This window comes from Grammomys surdaster, unplaced genomic scaffold (genome assembly GCF_004785775.1).
Source record: "Grammomys surdaster isolate TR1022 unplaced genomic scaffold, NIH_TR_1.0 126035, whole genome shotgun sequence".
Classification (NCBI taxonomy): Eukaryota; Metazoa; Chordata; class Mammalia; order Rodentia; family Muridae; genus Grammomys; species Grammomys surdaster.
In genome coordinates this window covers 2,363,361-2,381,284 of record NW_021620848.1, presented here as the reverse complement: position 1 = coordinate 2,381,284, position 17,924 = coordinate 2,363,361, and the positions used below count along the sequence as shown (strand labels likewise).

At 36.1% G+C, this 17,924-nt stretch overlaps 1 non-coding gene across 1 annotated transcript; it reads left to right on the top strand.

Annotated features, from left to right (window-relative positions):
• Positions 1–1,936: 1,936 nt before the first annotated feature.
• On the top strand, positions 1,937–1,997 carry LOC114610262. The gene has a single exon (XR_003709665.1). It is a non-coding gene; the product is annotated as a U7 small nuclear RNA (small nuclear RNA).
• The last annotated feature ends 15,927 nt before the right edge of the window (positions 1,998–17,924 follow it).

Genomic DNA, 17,924 nt, shown 5'->3' with positions numbered 1-17,924 from the left:
CTTGTCAGCCTTTGCCATATCTTCAAATTTCCCCTTTTCTTTAGCAGACATAGTCTTCCACCTCACTGAGCACTTCTTGGAGAACTCTGAGTTGACACAAGCATCTGGGTGCTTCTTGTGCTCCTCCCGGCAGGTTTGCACAAAGAAAGCATTTCATGTTCAAAAAAAAAAAATTAAAAAAAAAAAAGAAAAAAAAAGAATGTATATGAGGACATTTTGCCTCTCGGCTTCTTAGGATCTCCTTTGCCCATGTTTAGTTGATCTTCTCTTCTGGGAGGCACAGAGTCGCCCAGTGCCCATCCGGCTCTCGCTTGCGGCTCTCTCTTGCCCCTGCGCTGTCTCTATGGAGCTCAATGTACTGCAATGGCTGTGAGAGCGGGAGCCAGAAGCTATTTTCATTATTTATTTATTTATTTATTTATTTATTTATTTATTTATCTATCTATCTGTATTTTGGTTCTCAAACTGATCTAGAATAGGTTTGAATTGCTGCATATTACATAATATATTTAGGAATAAATTTTAGAATTAGCTAAACATTAATTTAAATTTTGAAGAGAAACCATAATAATAGGAGAAAAATGGAAAACAATACTATACAGAAAGATTATTAAAGTTATTGGTTATTGTTACTTTCAAGTAATATGCTTAACTGGTATCTTCAATATGGTGAACTTACTGAATAATTAAAATTCATTTTCACATTTTCCAGTGATTTTTTCAAACTAAACCATAGACAATTGTTGCTGATATACAGAAGGGAAGAGAAGATAACAGCATCTCTGATCAAGGTGGGAGTGATAAAGACAGAGCTGGAATTTGAATGCAGAGTTCTACATGACCTTGGAAGGGACAACATGACACAGTTTCCACTCCTGGAGCAGGGCCAGCAGGGTATGGGACTCCATAAGTGTTGACAATTGCAGTAGGTATAAGGTTCATTTGTATAATGATCTATATATTTTAATTAATGTTCATCCTTTGGGGGAATGTCCTCTCTGGGTTAATGACTCCATAATAATCAGAAACAGCACAATTCTGGGAAGCAAGTATCTCTGTGACATTGAGTACTTCAGGACAGCCCTTAAGGCTGTGGGAAAGAACCCTGAAAACACGAATTCAAGAATATATAAATCAGTTTTAGAGCTGCCTTTTACAAGATTTCTCAATGTTGCAAAATATAAGGATGCAATATGAATTGTATGAGGGGCTTTACAGACCTAGAAGAACAAAGACAGCTGTACCAATAAGCCAGCTTGTCAGAAAGATATTTAGAAAGGAGATAAAAAGATTTATGGAATAGTTTTCTCAGGGCAAGTTGCCACCCAGATAAGCCTATTGTTTGTATTTACAAAGGCAAGCAGATTTCTGACTTTACAGTCAGCCTGGGACAAAGCAAGTTTAGGTCCAGGAGTGGTGGGAGTAGGGACCTCAGGGTGGGATCCTACCTGGCTAAGCTTCCTGTTTGTGTTTGTGAAGGCAGACAGATCTCTGAACTGAATGTCTGTCTACAGAGTAAGTTGCAGGACAGTCAAGCTTAGGCAGTAAAGGAGTCAAGAAACTGGAAGATAAGTTTCTCACATTAAAAAAAAAAAAGCCTCTATGTATAGCAACCACAAGCATTGTGTTCAGAGAACCACTTAGGACTTGCTATGTTTAAAAAAATGTACTTGCTGTCTTTTTCTAAGAATCAAGGGCTAAGGTCATAAAATGCTAATTCATGGGATAATCAAAAGGGAACCTGGGATATATGACTGAATTGATATGTAAATGTAAAATGAGAGAGAGAGAGAGAGAGAGAGAGAGAGAGAGAGAGAGAGAGAGAAAGCTACCTAGAGAGAGCTGCTTGGAGAGTTAACCTGGCTTTTTTTAGAATTTTCTTGTGGGTTTTCTAAGTTTGGTTAGGGAAAAAAAAAACCCAGTTAGAGAGCTAACACAGCTCTTTTAGATTTTTTTTTTTTTCTAGCAGGTTTTCTGACTTAGGTTAGAAAACCTGAGAGTTCACTCAAGCAGAGACCTGAGAGTTAACTCAAGCAGAGAATTGTCTTGAGCAGAGAGCTATCTAGAAACCCATATCATGTAGACTACAGAGCTGTCAGCGTGTATCCCATCATTCAAATAGTTTTCTTCCACTGCTTCCAAATACTCCTTTCTCAGAACACCTTCTCCAAGCCAAGAACGGTCCTACTTAACTCCAAAATCTTCCAGTATTTCTTCCCATGTATAAAATTAGATGGTCAAAGGTAAAGAACTAAGCATATAAGTAAAAAGATTTATTTTATTCTTCCATTATTAAGATTTTTAGTGTCTGGTTGAAGCGTGTTCTGACCTGGGAGACATAGGGACATATGTACTGACTACCAAGTAAGGCCAGAGAATATTCTTTATTTCAAGCTATCTCAAATTTTCTATATAAGATCTGAGTAGAAGTAATCATCATTGGGATTACTTTTAAAACTAAGCATATTATTATTTGGACTTTTATATTTGTGTTTTTATTGAAAAATAATGTGGATCACTAATCTCTATTAAATTATCAGTGAATGATCTTTGTTCTTCATTTTATGGATTTCTCATGCATAAAAGAAGAATCAAATAAATTGACAGTGACTGAGTTCTTGTTAGTGAAACCTTGATGGTTATTTAAAACCTTAAGGCAACTAACTTGAAATAAATATAAAGGAAACTTTACTTCTGCTTTGAATTCATCTACTTTTTAGAAAGTATTTATTTATTTATTTATTTATTTATTTATTTATTTATTTATGATATGGCAGAGCTCTGGCTTGAACTGCAGAGTTTATACATTGTCTTTGAGTATCTTACATTCTCTGGATGTATCTTAATGCACTTCAGGTTCATTGCATTTTAGGCTATTCCTAAAACTTGTAGGCTTGTGTTATAGTTGTTAATTTCTTAAGATTTATTTATTTTTCAAATTTTATTTGTACAAGTATTTTGCCATCAAATAAAGTCTGTTTATCATGTGCAGTACTGAGATCATAAAGGACAGAAGAAAGTATCAAATTCCTTTGAAGCTAAGGTTGTCAACAGTTGTGAGCTGAGACGTGGGTGCTTGGAACTAAACCTCTTATCTTTTTCAAGAGCAGCATGTTCTTTTTACTCCTGTGCTGAGAAGATATTGCCAATGCAAGATGACACTTATGCTGTCCTTATATTTTTATGTTTAAGCAAGTTTCATATAAGCCCTGGTAATTTAAAGATATGTTGTTAATATTTTCTTCCCCTTCAAGTATTCTGTGATAATATTTTGCGGAATTTATAACTTATTGAGAAAATCTATATAAGGTTGAAATTCTAGATATCTGTTTCTAATTTGAGATCTTGGTTAATAAAAAAAGGACAAGGTTTTATTTGCTTCTTTCTTAATTTAAAATTGTATTTCATTTTATGTTTTTACATTCCAGTTGCTGCCCCCTCCTGGTACCCTCCTCACAGAGTCCCTGCTTCCTACCCCTACCCTTTCTCCTCTAAGAGGGTGGGACCCCCCCCCTGGGCATTCCCCAAACCTGGCATATCAAGTCTCTGCAAGGCTGGGCACATTCTTTCCCATTGACACCAACCAAAGCAGCCCTATTGGGGAATGAATTCCGCAGATAGGCAACAACTTTAGTGTCAGCCTCCACTTCAGTTGAGGACTGAGCTGCACATGTGCTACATATGAACTGGGTCCCTTGGATCAGCCATTGTATGCTCTTTGGTTGGTGGCTCAGTCTCTGAGAGCTCCCAAGGGTCCAGATTAGTTGACTATGTTAGTGTTTCTGTCATTTCTATTGTTACCATCCAGCCTTAATCCATGGTGATCTGATGAGATGCAAGGGGTTATTTCAATCTTCTTGTATCTGTTGAGACTTGCTTTGTGCCCAATTATATGATCAGTTTTGGAGGTTTCGTGAGGTGCTAAGAAGAAGGTATATTCTTTTGTTTTGGGTTGAAATCTTCTGTGGATATCTACTAGAACCATTTGATTCATAATATCTGTTAGTTTCATTGTTTCTCTGTTTAGTTTGTTTTCATGACATATCCATTGCTGAGAATGGACGTGTTGAAGTCCTTGTTATTGGGTTGGGTTCAATGTGTTATTTGAGCTTTAGTAATGTTTCTTTTATGAATGCAGCTGCCTTTGGATTTGGAACATAGATGTCCAGAATTGAGATGTAGTCTTCATGGATTTTTTTCCTTTGATGAGTATGAAGCATCTTTCTCCATCTTTTTAGATTATTTTTGATTGAGTGTCTATTTTCATTGATATTTGAATGGCCACTCCTGCTTGTTTCTTGGGCCTGTTTGCTTAGAAAACCTTTTTCCAACCCTTTACTATGAGGTAGTACTCTCTTTGTTGCTGAGGAGTGTTTCTTGTATGCAGCAGAATGATAGATCCTGTTTACGGATCCAGTCTGTTAACCTGTCTTTTCATTTGCAAATTGAGTCTATTGATGGTGAGAGATATTCATGACCAATGATTGTTACTTCCTGTTATTTTGATGTTGGTAGTGTTATTGTATATGTTTGATTCTCTTGTTTTTGCTGTGAAATAATTTTTTTGTGTATTCTTGGGTGTATTTTATCCTCCTTGTATTGGAGTTTTCCTTCTAGTATCCTCTGTAGGGCTGGATTAGTAGAACTATATTGTTTAAATATAGTTTTATCATGGAATATCTTGGTTTCTCCATTTATGGTGATGCAAAATTTTTCTGGGCATAGTAGCCTGGTCTGTCATCTTTGGTCTCTTAGGATCTGGAAGACATCTGTCTAGGATCTTCTGGCCTTTAGAATCTTTGTTGAGAAGTCAGGTGTAATTCCAATAAGTCTGCCTTTATATGTTCCAATCTTTTTTGTGTTCTGTAAACTTCCTGTATGTTTATAGCCATCACTTTCTTTAGGTTAGGGAAGTTTTCTTCTATGATATTGTTGAAGATATTTTCTGTCCTTTTGAATTGGCAACCGTCACCCTCTTCTTTTCCTATTATTCTTAGCTTTGATCTTTCATAGTATCCCAAACTTCCTGAATGTTTTGTGTTAGAAACTTTTTAGGTTTGGCATTTTCTTCTATTGTATCTTTTATGCCTGAGATTCTCTCTTCCATCTTCCATGTCTTGTATTTTGTTAGTGATGCTTGTATCTATAGTTCTTGTTCTCTTTCATAGGTTTTTCATCTCCAAGGTTGCTTCCATTTGTGTGGTGTGTTTTTTTCCTTTTTCTTTCTTTCCTTTTTTTCTTTTTCTTTTCTTCTTCTTTTTTTCTTCTGTTTTCATTTTTAGGTCTTGAACCCTTTTATTAGCTCTTGAACCTGTTTGATTGTATTTGCCTGTATTTCTTTAGGGGATTTATTTATTTCCTACTTAAATGCCTGTATCATATTTATAAGATAAGATTTAAAGTCACAGACTTGCTCCTCAGGTGTATTATGATATCCAGGGCTATTTGAGAACTGGATTCCAATGGTACTATACTACACTGGCTTCTATTAATTGTGTTTTTCTACTTGCCTTTAGCCATTTAGTTTTCTCTGGTGTTGGCTGGCCTGGTAGTTCGTGGGCATAGCAATCCTCTGGGACTGGTTGCCCCAGGTGGCAGCAGGCTTACCAAAAGGCCAGCAGATCTATGGACTAGGGTGTGGAGTGCAGACAGATCCTCCATTGCAGTTAGAAGTATGTACAAGAAATAGGGTCCATTGTCTTGGTTGTCCTGGGTGGGAGCAGGTAGAGCTTTATGATGGGTAGTGGGGGTGCAGGTAGAGGTGTGGACTTGAAGGAAGATGGTGCTCTGGAAGTTATTTGCTTCTTAAGATGGCAGAAATTTTCATATAAATAAATAAGAAGGCAGAAATAAAGCCTTCTTCAGTCAAGATAAACTTTGATTTTACATTTTCACAGTTGCTATGCAGAAAAATATCAATGTGTATGACAGCCAAATATGAGTTTGTTATTTTGGTCAAACATGTCACATTTTAGAAATATTACAGCCAAATTAATAAAGAAGGCAGAACAAACCAAAGAGAGTTAAGCTTTATTATCTTTGTCTGAGAACTTAAACACTTTACATTTTTATTAATTAGTTAATTAATTAATTTTATGTATATGAGTACATTATAGCTATCTTAAGACTCACAAGAAGAAGGCATCAGATCCCATTACAGATGGTTGGGTGGTTGCTGGGTATTGAATTCAGGACCTCTGGAAGAGAGGTCAGTTCTCTTAACCACTGAGCCATCTCTCCAGCACATATTTTTTATTTTTAAATTGTTAATTAATTACTTAATTTCAATCGCAAATGTTGCCCCCTTTCTTGGTCTTCCCTTGCAGAGTTTCTCCCATCCCTTCTTCACCTCTGAAGGGGCAGGGCACTCCCCTGGCATCTCTCCAACCTGGAGCATCAAGTCTTTGCAGTACTAGATACATCATCTCCCATTGATACCAGATGTGGCAGCTTTCTGCTACACATGTATTGGGGGCCTCTGACCAGCCTGTGTATACTCTCTGGTTGGTGTTTCAGTCTCTGGGAGTTCTGAGGGGTTCAGGTTAGTTCACATTGTTGGTCTTCCTGTGGAGTTGTCATCTCCTTGAGGGCCTTCAATTCTTCCCCTAACTCTTCCACAGGTATCCTTGACTTTTGTTCAGTGTTTGTGTGTAGGCATCCATATCTGTCTCAGTCAGATGCTGAGTAGAGCCTCTCAGAGGGCTGCTATGCTAGCCTCCTGTCATGAGTATCATTTTTAAATGAATATTTTGTTTTTGTTTGGCTTATTTCACTTACTATAATCCTCCAAATCCATTCATATCACAAATCACAAGAGTTCCTTTTCCCGTGTAAATAGTCTTTGGTGTCCTTATATTTTCTTCTGCTGAGTTGTTTGAGGCTGTTGCTGGTTTTATGGCTATTGTAAATGGTGTGGCAGTGAATATGGAAATACAGATATCTGTTCAAAGAATACCAATTTTGTGATTCATTTGAGCAGGAGCTAAGATTCAGGATAAATTCTCCTGAAATTGTGATGGATGAACATTCTCTCTCCACCTAAATCCTATCTTTCTTATTTATTTATTTATTTATTTATTTATTTATTTATTATTTTTACAACAGTGGAATCTTAGTCACTGATAACAATAAAGAGTAAACTATGAGTGGAAATGAAAGCAGAGGACGTTTTATTTAAAGATGTAGTCATCTTCATCTGTTTCCCTGAAAAAGCAATACAGTGGCTGCAGAAAGAGATGATATATATATATATATATATATATATATATATATAGAGCAATATTTAAATTTTTGACTACCAACCTAAGTAAATATACTTCTTATATAAGACAAGCCTACCAATCTTGTCTTGTTCACTTATCTTTAGCTAGCGACTTCTTGTACCTAATTTCATTCTATTCTTTATAGTTCCATTCATTTTTCCCTACCATTTCATGTCTTTATAAAAATATAATAGAAATATTAAACAAGTCAATATTGTGAGCCAATAATAGACTACAACCAAACCTTATAGATACATGTATTGTTAGTAATTTTTAAATGGTAATTAAAAATTAATCTTTTGTTGTTAGCATACATTTTGGAAGGCTTGCTGAGATATAATTTACATTCTCTCAACCTTGTACATTAGAATTTGATAGTTTCAGGATGCGTTTTAGAAAATGTATCTAAGTGTCCTAACATAAAAAAGTATAAAAATTCACTATTTTATTCCAAATTCCAAATCTTTTTGCACTTCCTATCTCAACCCTACTCTGATGCTAACCTTAGATAAGGACTACTTAAGTTTCTGTCTCTCTGTCCATTTTTTCCTTTTATACATGGCGTATGAACAGAATTCTATAATTTCTAGTATATTACGAGTGTCTTAAGTTTGTGTAACATTTTTAGATTTAGTTATTTTGCAGTATATATCAACATCTCTTTTTCTTCCTGGATAATATTCATTTTATTATTATGCTACATTTTTGTTTTTATATTTGTTGTTCTAGTCACATTTCTATTCTGTAATGTAATACTCTGACCAAAAGTAGTTTTAGAGAGAAAGAGTATATTTTACTTACAATTCTGGATTAAGTTCATTATTTCTGAGAAGTTACAGCAGAAGGTGCTTGAGAGAGCTATTAACCATTATATACATACCCAAGAACAGAGAGAAATAAATGTACAGATTTCTTCTACTTACTTTCAACAACCTTTCTTTACTTGCATACAGTTCAAGACTCAGCCCATAAACTACAAACATTTAGAGAGAGTCTCTCTACATCAGTAAACAATCTAGAGAACCTCTCCTACAACCACAGACATACTTACAAGCCAACCAGATTATAATAATCTAATTTTTACATAGATTTTTATTGTTGTTGGTATTCTGTTCATTTTTCTATCTTTGAAGAAATGGTCTTTTAGGTGTGTAGCTGATATTATTCCCAGTGGGTCATTTGTCTTTCAATGTTGAGCCATGAGAATTAGAATTAATTCTGGGTACAAGTATCCATTCCAATATATATATGTGTGAGTGTGTGTGTGTGTGTGTGTGTGTATGTGTGTGTGTGTATGTGTGTATATATGTATATAATTTGCAATATTTTTATTCTATAGTATGCTAGCTCATTTTCTGAATTAAGTCAATTTCAGTGTAGACTTTTAAAGTATTTTAATGGACAAGTAAATGTATTTATATTTCTTGCATGAAATGTGGTAATTTAAAATTTTTAAGATTTTAAATCAAATTCCTTAAAATATGTATCACCTAAAATACATAGCCTTTATGTTGTGAGAACATTTAAACTGTATTCCCCTGGCAACTTTCAAGTGTACTGTTAACAGACTCTAAACATCAGGAAATGCAAAATACTCTCTTGAACTCATTATTTTCTTTTTAACTAAAACTTGGCATTTTCTAAATAACAGCTCTTGTATCTCTCTACATACCATCCTCTGTAACTACTATTCACTATTTAACTCTCTGAATTCAATTCTTTTACATTTTACATACCAAAGCAAACATGCTTGATATATTTGGCTTAATATAATGTCATTCAAATTCATCAATATCATCACATACAAAAATGTATTGTCTTTTGTCTTTATTTTAAGGTTGAATATTATGTTTTGTGCAAACACAACATTGTCTTCATCTCTTCATCTACTGATAGATGTTGGTTGACTGTATATCTTGGCTAATGTGATGAGAGAGAGAGAGAGAGAGAGAGAAAGAGAGAGAGAGAGGGGGGTAATATCCCATCAATGTAGGCTAAAAATTTTAAAAACCTACTTTTAATAAGGTTTCTCAAATATGTCGACTCCCATTCTAGCCCAGTGGTCAAAGGTAGGGGAGAAAAGATGGTAAATAGAAGAAGGGGATGTGGACCTGTTTTTAAGTAGTTGCTCGGGAAAGATTCCAATCTCTGTTTGTTAGGATACCAGCAGTCCACTTCAGTAGTGTCAGGATAGTAAACATAAATCAGCAGTGGTATCATGATCTAGGAATAACCACCAGGCCTCCATTGAATTGGCACAAGCCATCAGGAATGACCAAGACCAGCTGGGACACCAGGAGTTTTCTGCCATGCCTTTCTCAATAAAGTGAAAATTAATGAAGTTGAAGATGTAAGAGCAGTGAATTGTTGCAAAGATAGATACACAAGCAGACTGTCAGTTGTCAATTGAGTCCTATTAATACTTTCCCCAAACATCAAGTGTTCTCCCACAGTTCTTGCCTCAACAAAACATCATGTGAATTTGTATTAGCAAAACATCACCCGATTCTGTATCATCTGACATATCCTGAAACTTACACTTTACATCAACATGTATATTTTATGCCCTGTCTTTATTAGAGATCCTATTGCCTTGCATAGACACCATGACCAAGGCAACTTTTATAAAGGAAGTTGTATTTAATTGGGTCTAGCTTATAGGTTCAAAGGTTAATCTATTAACCATTATCATAGCAGGGAACATGGTGGTATTCAGGTAGACTTGGTGCTGGAGAAGTGGATATATACTCTGATCCATAAGGGCGGGGGAGGGAGGGAGGGAGGGAGGAAGAGAGAGAGAGAGAGAGAGAGAGAGAGAGAGAGAGAGAGAGAGAGAGGGAGAGAGAGAGAGAGAGAAAGCTTCTGACCCTGATATGGGCTTTTGAAATCACAAAGCCCACTCCCAGTGAAGAACTTCTTAGAATAAAGGTACACCTACTACAACAAGGCCACATCTCCTAATAATGATGTCTCTTATTGGCCTATGGAGACTGTTTTCACTCAAACCATCACATACCCTTTTGATTGATTATTGGAATACAAGTAATTACATTTTAATTTTTTTGAGAAGCCTCTTCATTGTAATTTATAATTCATATACTAACAAAGTTTAAATTTTGATCATCTAATTTTTTCTCTTTTCAATTATGATTTTGGTGTTATGTCTAAGAAATTATTGTATAGTCCATTACAATAAAGATCTATCTTTATCTTTTTATACTAACAAAGGAAAAATTATTTATCTTTTTATACTAACAAAGTTTAAATTTTGATGATCTAATTTTTTTCTCTTTTCAATTATGATTTTGGTGTTATGTCTAAGAAATTATTGTATAGTCCATTACAATAAAGATCTATATGTTTTCTACAAGTCTTATTGTTTTAACTTTCATTATGACATAATAAAAATTTTGGTTTAGTTTTTGAAGCAAATATGTTTTAAATAAAGTTTACTATTAAGTCTAAGAGAATATGTTCCTGAAAACATTACAGCACCTAGCATGCAGCAACTGCATAAAGAAATGTACAAAATAGAGAGTTGTTGGGAGCTGACTCTGAGCCGAGGGTGGCTATTATCTTTGTAGCCATCTTCAGCCATGTACCCTGACAAGAGACTTATTTTCAACAGCCTACAACAGCTGAACACTCTCTGATAATTATCTTGATCCTTTCAGTCAAGGCCAGACAGTGGTAGCACACACCTTTAATCCCAGCACTTGAGAGACTCAGGAGAGATATAAAAGGAACAGTCAGAGACAGTCAGAGAGCAGACAGACTAGTCAGAACAGACAGACTTCGTCTCCAGACAGACTCAGACTAGATAGACCAACTCAGAACAGAGAGACTCAGAGCATACAGACTAGACTAGACAGAGAGACTAGACCGAGACAGACTCAGACAGACTCAGACAGACTCAGACAGACAGGCTAGACAGAACAAACAGATTGACTCCATCTCCAGCAGCAGACTTCGTCTCCATCGTTGACCAGACTTCGTCTTTTCTCCATTCTTCGAGTCCCTGTCCCCACTCTCTCTCTTGCTCCCTGACCCGCAGACCAGAGCAACAAAATGGGCCGTTACAGAGAGTGAATGAACTCACATATTTGATAAGTAGTTTGGTGAGCTTCTTGCAATATAAGCCAATAACTGAGTGGAATCTATGGGCTTCAGGCTGATTAGAATACTTAGATGTTCCTACTGCCACCCCACCCCAAATAAGAGAGAATAATGTTTCTTGCACATCAGGATTGAACTCCCTCAGAAAATGTCCAAGTATTCAAATACTTGTGGACAGTTGGCTATAGTTTGTTAGAAATAAATACAAAGTCAGCTGCTGGCTAATTTCTATTTGTAAACTTGTGGTACCTGATCACCACCAGCCTTAGTACTTGCTTTTGCCTCTTGACCTTTAATCGTGTTTATTCAAAATGGATATTTTCTGACCTCAATTTTAACAGAAATTTTAATAAAAGAATTCTCAAAAATAAAGAAGTTGAATTTTTCACTTTTAGACACATCAATTCTTCAGTTTTGTTTCTTGACAAGTTGACAAGTGACCTATGTTCTTGTTCCAAACAAAAATCAAATTAATCTGTAAACTCATCTAACATTTTCATGCTCTAATATAAAAACAAATTCTGCAATGGCAAACTGCAAACCATTCATCCATGCAAATGATGTGGAGGATGAATATAAGTGTCCATCAAACATGGAAATGTTTGAGTCAGGTCTAGGGTATCACAACCTAGTCAGAATGTCTCGAACTGTAACCTAATTAAAAGGAAAAGCCTAATGAGTACAATATAAGACATCTTGCATTTGTTGTTCTCTCCCAGTTAGTGTCATAGGCTGTATTTACTGTCATGTAGAAATCATATTCTGACGCATATCCACATTTAACACTTCTCAGCCATAAAACACACAGCAATCTTCCTCAGAGGTATCCATTTTTAAACAATTGACAATGATGTATATATAACAAGGAAAAGGCTGTAGTTTGCCCATCTCAGTACACTGCATTTTGGAGTAAAAAAAGGACATCAAAATTCCTTTTAAGATAAAATTGCACCTTTAGAGTTTGACATATTTTTAGGGTGATATTTCCTCATGTAAGAAGCTGTTGTGTACCAGGAGGCAACATGCTGTTGTGTACCAATATATCTTATGTCTATATGGATGTGGTGCCTGTCAATAATAAATTTGATGGCCTATGCCTTAGGCAGGAATCAAGAGGTGAGACATCCAGGAGCAAGAAAGAATTCTGGAATAGAGTCAAGTGGGGGAGATTTGCCAGGAAGATTTAACAAAAGGTACCTGAGTACAGGTAACCAGCCATGTAACAGAAGGTAGGTTAAAATGAATGGGTTATTTTAAGTTATGATCTAGTCAGAGAAGAGCCTAGCTATGTGGTCAAGGTATATGTAAATATATTTTTAGTCTGAGTCTTATTTCTGGGATCTGGGGCAGGGATGAAGAACTCAACTTAACTTCAAAAAAATGTCAAGAACCCAAGCTTTTGGCCTGAAATGTACAGGTAAAAGAAGATGGTAGGGGAATAGGCTAGCTGGAGAACAGACTTAGTCCATTTAAAAAAGAATGAAAGCAGACAAAAGCCTGGGGGAACAATAGCTGTGACTTCTCCCAAGTGCAGCACAGTTAAAAGCTTGTTAGAGAGAGTTAAGCCTGAATTCACTGCCTGTGATGGTTTTTATATATGCTCAGCCTAGGGAGTGGCCCTATTAGAAGGTGTGGCCCTGTTGGAGTAGGTGTGTAACTGTGGGTGTAGGCTTTAAGACCCTCATCCTAGCTGCCTGGAAGCCAGTATTCTGCTAACAGCCTTCAGATGAAGATGTAGTACTTTCAGCTCTTCCTGTACCATGCTTGCCTGGATGCCACCATGTCCCTGCCTTGACGATAATGGACTGAACCTCTGATCCTGTATTAACTCCAATTAAATGTTGTCCTTATAAGAGTTACCTTGGTCATGGTGTCTGTTCACAGTAGTAAAACCCTACCTAAGACAAAAACTGATATTGTGAGTAGTGTATTGTTGTGATAGGCCTGACCATGTTTTTGTTGAGAAGAGTGTGGATTTTGTGACTTTGGATTTGGAAAGCATTGGAATGCTTTAAGTGAAGTTTAATGGGTTATCCTAGTAGGAATATGGAAGACTTTGTTGCTGAGAGTGACTTAAACTGTGCCAACCTTGCCCAAGAAGTTTCAGTGGGGAAGAATTTCAGTATGTGGCCTAGAGACTGTTTTTGTAATGTTTTGGTGAAGAATGTGGCTGCTTTTTGCCATTATTCAAGGAGTCTGCCTGAGGCTAAAATGAAGAGATTTAGATTAATTGCTTTGAAAAATGAAGTCTTAAAACAGCCTGGTGTAAATTCTGTGTTGTGGTTACTAAAGTTCATTACTATGAAGAACATTTTAATGAAAAAGGACAAGGTGAGAAAGGAAAAATACAAAATACATGGTTTAGGGGTTCAATTAAAGGGGCAACAGGAAGTAGAATACTGTTGAATCTTGTTTTAGAAGATTCCAGTTTAAGGAACTGGGACTTTGGGGCAAGATCCTACTCAGGTAAATTTAGATCTAGGCATGGTGGTACACACCTTTAATCCCAGGAGACAAAGTCAAACAGATTTCAAGGCAAGACTGGGGCAGAACAAGCTCTAGGTAAAGAAAAGCTTAAGTCCAGGTGTGGTGGTACACACATTTAATCTCAGAAGACAGGCATGCAGATCTCTGAGTTCAAGGTCAATCTACAGAGCAAGATCCAGATCAGCCAAGCGTAGGTAGTGAAGGAGTTGGAAAACAGAAAGATGATGATAATGTAACAGAAAAGGTGGACCATGTTCCAGCCCCAGCAAGCAGCAGAACTCAGCAGCTTTGATGTTGTGGCTCTGGCTTTAGAGTCCAGAATAGAAGAGACTACTGGGACAATTGATGTTTGCTAGCTGGAGTTAAGAAATTAGTGGTAATTAAGAAGAAACCAGCATCACTGTGGTGAAATCTTCTGGGAAATCTCAGTGTGTTTTCTGAGAGCACAAAGCAGCTGTGTTCCAGAGATAGTCAAGGTTCTATCTTGCGCTGCAGCTGTAATTGAGAATATGTAAGTTACCCAGGTGTTACTGGGTTTGAAGGCATGAAGGGTTAATGTAGAGCAGCTGAGGGTTGGTACTGTGACTGACCATGGAAGTCCAATGGTGAAGGTTCAGCCTCAGTTGCAGTTGATAGCCCAGGACTGAAGGAGTCATGCAAAGCAGTTGAGTCTTGGCACCATGAAAAGAGCCTATGAAAGACTATTGGTGAAGCCTAGCTGCAGAGATAGACCCCAGTGTATTGGAGATGCCATTACCATGGGATGACCACCAAGAACAGCAGCAGTAGTGAAGTAGATTAACCTGAGCTTAGAGTGTTACAGAGGGCAGAGCTGATGAAGTTCTGCCAGCCCTTTGGAGGAGCTCAGAAGAACATGTGTGGATCTCTGACATTGAACATGAAGCTATAACATTGATGTTGTCTTGGAGACCCCAAAATGTTTGAGATGCCAGAGCCATGGGCTGTCCGCTGAGGAAAGCTGCTAACATGGAGTGGAACCAGCCCAGGAGAAAGAAGTTTGTTGTAGTCAACAAAGATGAAAAGGAGTTGGAGATCTCAAGACTGCTTTGACATCAGACAGGGAGATGCAGAGTTTGGAGTTTGCCCAGCTTGTTTCCTATCTTGCTCTGGGGATTACAGTTAAGTGATTGGATGAATTTCAGAAGAGAGTTTGAACTTTGGACTTTTAATATTGTTGAGACTACTATAGACTATGGAGACTTTTGAAGCTGGACTAAATGTGTTTTGCATTATGCTGTGTTTAGATATGTCCCCCCCCCCATAGCTTCATATGTTTGGACAAGCATATGGAGGCCAGGGATTAGAATGTGATGGCTTGTATATGTTTGGCCCAAGGAATGGTATTATAATGTGTGCCCAGTTGGAGTAGGTGTGTCACTGTAAACACTAAGACACTGCCTAAGGCATTGCAGAAGTCTGGTGGGTTGGAAAGGTCTGGCCAGGGTTGACATACAGCAGAACCTGGAGCCTGAGCTATTTGAATGGATAGAGGTGGGTTACCAACAACACAAGGTACAAAAAAATAGTCCCAGGCATCTGAACTGGTAGGGTATCAACTTTAAATTGGTAAATTAAAGTTCTTAGGGAGAAGCTTTGAGATTAAAAAACAAAAATCTTTTTCTGTATTTGAGATCAGGGAAGCAAAATAACATGGCATATCTAGATCCCATATGATCGATCTTGTTTTGCTTATCAGCATATAAATAGCTGTTTTATTTTCAATAATTAGAGGTTAATATGTCCTCTTTCAGAGAGATCAGAATAACACAGACTTACAGAAATTTTGATTACAATCCAAATAGCTTAAGAAAGACAGATGTCTTTTACCTGCTCAAACAAGAAGCAGAAAATCATCTTTAAAAGTGTTTACTGCACTTTTCATACAAATGTCTTTATAGAACTATATATTGCTTGTAAACATTTGTATGTTGCAGAATGGAAGGCAGAGAATATAACCCTAACAAGATTCACCCTCAGAGATACTGAGATGCTGAGACTTACTATTCCAGTTCACTGATCATATTTCAAACTATAGCAATTCTGTTTTCTCTAAAGATTTGCTTTCAGGACAACTTCAAAACAGCTAGCTAACTTGATCCAGCTTCACAGAGTGTTTCAGTCAGGACTTTAGTTCAGCCCTAAATTTTCTCAGCCCATAGAGACTGGAGAACAAATTCTACAGCTCGCTTTCTTTAGCTTAACCATTTTTCTAATTCTCTTGGATACCCAAAAAAGGAATTCTATGTCCAAAATCAGTAGTAAGCAATTATAAGACAATTGACCAGGAAAGAAGATAACATTTGAAATGTAAATAAAGAAAATATCCAATTAAAAAAAAGATCATTTTATGAAATATATGATTTAAAGTCAACAAAACTATTTTAAATAATCTTTAGGAAATGCAATATTCCCTCTGTGTTCTATGAGCATATATATATATATATATATATATATATATATATATATATATATAATTTTCTCTATCCTTCTTTCATTTTACTAGATAAAGGGATGGGGTGGTGAAGAAAAAAGGGGAATATATAGTTATAATATAGAAATAATAGAAGAAAAGGGTAGAAGAAAAGATTATTCAATCTACTCTTCAACTTAGAGCTATTGCTATTCTCAAATACAATTATTCTGCTTACAATGATATGTAAATACTGTATAATGATAGATGTTTGAGGTTTTCATTGATATAAGTCTTTATATATTGATACAAAATTTAAGGTTAATTTTTACTTTACAACATACTATATATTATGTTTAAATGCTTAGATAGGCATTATATCCATACAACTCAATTAAAAATATGAGGTTTAGTCTAGTCCTTTTTAATAGCTGCTATTGGAAACTGTTTAGGATAATTAGGTAATGAAAGTTAATAGTTAATCAATCAAACTCATAGTCTTGTCAGATTATAGTCTAGATTACCATAGAAATAGACATCCTGTGTTGAACAGAAAATAAGTAATTAGAAACAAGAAATGTTTGCTTGCTCATATATGCTATAAATAGATGGTCATGAAAAACCTCAGAGACTCATAGAATATGGCTTTTAAACATGCTTTTATTATTTTAGCATTCTTAATGACATTGAGACATATCAGCACCTGGCAGTACTTCATTCAGCCCAGTAGAAGATGATGAACATTGAAGGACGTCCATTTGGAGATGGCTTTGTTTGTGGCAAGTTAGCCACTGGGCAAAGAAAATGCTCTGATTTCATCTGCAGACAAAATGCTGTCCAGAAAGGATGGATGAACACAGGAAAGTCAACTGCTGAACTCTGCCAATACAGGTTAAGCAAGTCCTTCATAATTCTTGCTTCATAAAAGGTCTTTCAGAAATTCTGAGCCAGAAGGCTAAAGATGATGCTCCAATATTTTAAAGAATATTGGGGACTGTCCAGGCAGTCAGTCTCTGTCATTTCTATAATTCTGGAAGCTGTATCCCTGCACTTCCTATATTCTCAGGTAATATTTATTCCTTCTCAGGCTTTTGATGGGATCAAAGACTAGATATTCATAGTCTTACTATAAGCTTAAGTTGCTTAGGATTTAGGAAGATGTTCTTGCTCTAAAAAGATGGTTTTAGGATTGTAATACAAGTTAGGATAGAAAATGATTTAGATACAGATCACTAAATTCACCAAGAATTGATAGATGATAGAATATCTAAATCACCAAATGTAAATGGATTGGATATTATTAATGTAAATTTTACCTAATAGTTTTTATAATTTTTATTATTATATTAAATTTATATTAGAATTGAAAAGACATTTTTATTGGACTAAAAAAGGGAGTTGTAGAGAGAATTTCTTATATATGGATGTGTCAATAAAATATCTGACAGGCTATGTCTTAGGCAGGAAATAGGAGGTAGGACATACAGGAGGAAGAAAGAATTCTGAAATAGAGTGAGGCACTGGAGATATTCCATGGAAGATGTAATGTGATGAATGCTTGATACTTGAGTATAGGTGACCAGCCATATGATAGAATGTAAGTTAAAATTAATGGGCTATTTTAAGTT